Genomic DNA, 4,979 nt, shown 5'->3' with positions numbered 1-4,979 from the left:
CCCTGGAATTATTTATGTTATAACTAGAAGTTTGTACTATTTGACCACCTTCATCCAGTTTTTCATCCCCCCATCCTCTACTCCAGTTAACTACAAATCTGATTTCTTTTTCTATGCGTTTGGTGTTTTCATTTTCTTTTTTTAAGATTCTACATATAAGTGAGATCATATATTTTCTTTGTCTGACTTATTTCACCTAGCATAATTCCCTCAAGGTTCATGCATGTTTTCTCATATGGCAGGATTTACTCCTTTTTATGGTTAAACTAGAGGCCTGGTGCACAAATTCATGCACAAGTAGGGTCCCAAGGAGGATGGGTGGGGAGGGGAGCCAGGACCTGATCAGCCCTCTGTGCAGGCAGTGGGACGCCCTTGCCGGCCTGGGATCCGGATCTGTCCCACAGAAGTTCCCGCAAGTTGTCAGGAGCCACCTGGCAGCTGTTTTTTTTTTTTTGTTGTTGTTTTGTTTTTTTTGACACTTCAACTCTTTATTCCATAATCAGAAATGGATCTACGTTTCCACAGAAGATGAAACCCCACTGTAAATAGATTGAAAGCAGAAAATAGGTAATTTCGCACAATGTCCAAGTTATCAACCCAGATGGGTGCACAGGTACAATAACACATGAATGAGGGAAATCTAACCGGCTGAGGGGTTCAAGAAGATTGTCACCCACATGGTAACAAAATCCAAGTGCTCTAAAAACCAACATCAGGGTGGCCACAGGCCTCACTTCGCAGGAAAGCCCAAATGTGCATGGGGTGCTGGGCTCTGTGGTGGCTGCATATCTTTCTGTGTAGTTGTCTGTGAGCCAACTGCTCTCTTCCTTCTCATTTAGGGCGAGCAGCATGTGAGCGCAGAGCACGCTGTCGTGGAACAAGAGGGCTGTCTGGAGCTGAGGGGGGTGGCAAGGCCCATGGGGTGAGATGTGGACACAGAGGATGCTATCTCACCCAATTGTGGGGCAGGCTGGCCGGCCTTCATCTGCCTGACCTCACCCAGGGAGGGACTGAGCAGGGTGTCCGCCTCTCCATTCTCCATCCTGCCATCTGTGACACCTGCCACCCTTGCCAGGCCTCCCCCAAAGTGAGTTCAGCTCAATCCCTGAATGTAAAAGGGCACTAGGGGGGCCTCCACTCCAGTGCCCCCTGATTCCCAGCGACAGGACCTGGTTGGCAGGACCTGGTCTCAGGACCATGGCCACAGCTGCAGAATATAGATCTATTTCAAGAAAAGGTGGGAATGCAGACTTTCATATGAGCCCCTATTCCAAAAGGTGGCAGTTTATTCACATTGTGGCAAAGACACCTTCAAGAGTTGAACATTGGGTAAAGTCAGGACCAAGCCAGGCCATTTCCTCATCCAATCTCTCTGAGGCACGTGGACAGAACCAAGTCTCGGCTCTTTGCAGGACACTTCCAGAATTTTTTAAGCCTAAAGGATAGTAGTTTGTCTCAATTCTTATTCTTTGGGATTTTTTCATCGTCAGATAAAAGGATATGCATATTAAGGCAATCCTCTCGAGATACAATATTCCAGTAGCACCCATGTGACGATGACAGCGCCCCTCAGAGGGAGGGAGCCGACAGATGGGGAGCACAGAATTCTGAAAACCAAAGCGATGACTGAGATGCTAAGCCTTTCCTTCACATGTCTGACACCCCTCCTCAGGTGGCCCACAGGCCGGGTGTCTGCTGGACCTTTACCACTTGATGTCCTGGCAGGCTGCCCTGGGCCGCTAGGTGGTGTGCAGGGCTGCCTGGACCAGGGGAGAGTCGCCCCCACCCCCAGCCACTCCTGGTACAGCTCCTGCACATGGGCGCTGGATGCCAGGGGCCACACCAGGATGGCAGCGTAGATGCTTTCCATCTGCCGCAGCAGTCCCCTGTCCACATGTCCATCCTCTGCCTGGGCCAGGCCCCTGCCACTTAGGCATCCCTGGTGCAGGCCAGGACCTCCACGAAGTGGCAGGGGAACTTGCCCCTCTACAGCTTCAAGACCACTTCTGGATGTTCCAAAAGCCATAAGCAGCCTCAAAGTGTAGCAGAACCTCTCTGTCCCTTTCAGGGGTGACCTCCTGGAAGGCTTTGTTCCTCAGAGTGTGGTAGGTGAGCACCCCCACATCCTCGTTGAACAGCTCCTTGGCCGTGTGTCTGAAGATGCGCACCAGGTACCCGTTGGAGCTGGCACCCTCGTGGAGCCTCACCTCCTCTTCCTTCATGTCTCCAAACAGTGTCCACAGCGGCGGCGTTCAAGGCAAGGTCACTTTGCTTCATTATCTGGACAATTTCACCTGAGCTTAACACGCAGTCAGCACCCCAGGAACTATGTAAAGCTGTGGGAACATCTTCTTGAAGGGCCTCCAGTTTCTTGTTATGACACGGGGCCACAATGACATGGAAAATCTTGTCTGGGGACAGGTTCTGCCATCTGGTGAAGTAATCCTTCACCAGAGAGCCCATGATCTGCTGGGGAGACTTGGCCATTCAGAGGTGGGGGTGATGGGGTGACCCAGCACATGCTCCACATATCGGTCCCAGCCATGTAGGCGGAGGTCAGCATGGGCAGCCGGGGCTCTTCCTCACGGTGGGTGCCGGCAGTACCGATGCACAAATTCCTTCTGACTCTCCAGGATGCTGAAGTCCGCAGCTATCTTCATGTCAAAGACAGTGCACCCCAAGGCTTTTGAGGAAGACACAGAGCCTTCTGGATGAATCAGTGACACTGAGGCTGAATGTAGCAGCAAAATAAGTCAGAGACTGAGGACACACAGACACTGCCAGCACCTTGTGCTGTAAGGTATCACATTTCTTATTAAGGTTCAGAACATGGAAGAAGTCCTTGGTGTTCTGCTGAGAATCTTGGACTCCTTCCACTGTGGTCACACAACTGTCACACGCCAGGCAGTCACTCAGCAATATCTTGGAGTCGGCCAACTTATGGAATTCTCTCTTCTCTCCATTCTCCTGAGCCAGACTCCGGATGTTGACTGCGGCATTCTCTTGGTCATCGGTTTTGTTTTTTTTACTACATTCCTTCCCTGTGCAGTGCTCACACTTCATCTGGAGCAGGGACCAGCAGGGGCCGGCGGGGGCCGGCTCAAGTGACCTGGAGGAAGCACGGGGAGAGCAGTCACCGCTGGTCACCCCTGGAGCTGCTGATGGTATCCTTTCTTCCTTGAGGAATGCCTAGGGAGGGGAAGCGGCCACAGTGCCTGAGGCTGGTTTCCAGGAGGCCAGCAGCGTTGTCAGGATCATGCCAGTGGCACTGGTCCATTAGTGCCTGTCCTGTCCTCTGGAGATTGAATCTGCAGGACAACTAAGGGAGCCAGTCCCCAGTTCTGCCCCACTGCTGCCACCAATTGATTGGAGCCTGGGGGCTGGGGGAAGGGACCAAGAGGTCTGCCTTCCACCCACTCGCCAGTCCCTGCCACTCCACTCACCTTGGTTCCCCCACTAGCCATCCCCTGATCAATTGGAGCCTGAGGGCCCGGGGGGTGGGGGTTGGACCAAGAGGTGCTCAATGCACCTCATGGTGACTGGTCGTTTGGTCATCACAGTTGTCACAGACACTGGCTTTTTATATATAGAGATAATATTCAATGGAATATATATACTAAAACTTTTTTATCCAGTCATCTGTAGATGGCTTTTTAGATTGTTCACATGTATTGGATAATTGTAGTGGATACTTTTTGATGAGTAGATGGTGGTAGAAGGATGATGGGGTAAGGTGGGTGATGAATCAGGTTCTTTATGTCTTCAACTAGAGGCCTGATGCACAAAATTTGTGCTCTGGGGGTGTCCCTCAGCCTGGCCTGCACCCTCTCACAGTCCAGGACCCCTCGCTCCTTATAGCCCACCTGCTCGCTGCTCCTTACTGCTCAGCTAGTTGCTCCTTAGCGCTGCTCCTTAGTGCTGCTGCAGAGGCAGGAGAGGCTTCTGCCACTGCTGCTGTGTTCTGGCTGAGTGGCTCTTCCCCTGTGGGAGTGCACTGACCACCAGGGGGCAGTGCCTGCGTTGAGCATCTGCCCCCTGGTGGTCAGTGCACATCATAGTGACTGGTCATTCTGGTTGTTCCACAGTAATGGTCGCTTAGGCTTTTATTATATAGAATTGCCAAAACAAAGTTCTTACTATTAACTACATGGCTTGCTTTTCTTATGTCATGGGCTTAAAGATTCCCAGCTTTCTCTTTAGAATTACAGACTTCTATAAAGTTTGGCCGGAGGCTGTCAGCCTCAAAGTTGTGTATTTGTCAAGCACTTATGTCTTTAGAGCACTAATCACCCTTGGAATATGTAGCCAGATGTTGCTGATTCTGATTTCTAAGGTTCTATAGTATTTTGCATTTTTATTAACCTCCTGTAATTAAGATCCCAATCTTGACAGCCTGTGATCTATTTTTGGAAAGTGTGTTGCTAAACAATGATGCTGCAGTTTGAGATTTTGCAATGCAAACACTTCATGTTCATTCACGCTGTATGTTTTTGCCTCATTGTTTTGTATCAGCTGGGTTTCTGAATGCATCTAGGGACATTGCTTCCATCTAGCAAAGAATCTAATTAGCTACCTCTATTTTGGAGCCATTCTGTTACCTATTAGAGTTGCCTCCCATGGAGTCAGCTCTGATTTCAGCAGGGATACTTTTTTTCTTCAAGTCATAAGACAAAGTTATAAGAAAAGCTTTATGTTCTAATAAAAACAGCTCTTCATATGTACTTAAAGGAAATGAGTGTGCTTGACTGTAAGGTGTCATAGGATCCGACCTTTGCCACTTTTTGCAGATTATCTGCTTCTGTCTATAAATGGGATAGAAGTACAGGAATATGGGTATATGGCTTTTACTTATTTTCTAGAGGCCCAGTGCACGGAATTTGTGCATGGGTAGGATCCCTAGGCCTGGCCAGCGATCAGAGCCAATTGGGGCCTTCCAGCAGCCGGCCGAGGCCTTCCTTTCCTGGTTGCCAGCTTCTGGC

General features: G+C 49.9%; 1 pseudogene; it reads right to left on the bottom strand.

Annotated features, from left to right (window-relative positions):
- Positions 1-1,739: 1,739 nt before the first annotated feature.
- On the bottom strand, positions 1,740-3,063 carry LOC102440388 (annotated as a pseudogene).
- Positions 3,064-4,979: the final 1,916 nt, after the last annotated feature.

This window comes from Myotis lucifugus, unplaced genomic scaffold (genome assembly GCF_000147115.1).
Source record: "Myotis lucifugus unplaced genomic scaffold, Myoluc2.0 scaffold_67, whole genome shotgun sequence".
Classification (NCBI taxonomy): domain Eukaryota; kingdom Metazoa; phylum Chordata; class Mammalia; order Chiroptera; family Vespertilionidae; genus Myotis; species Myotis lucifugus.
The sequence above is the reverse complement of the archived record's forward strand: the minus strand, read 5'-3'. Positions and strand labels throughout refer to the sequence as shown.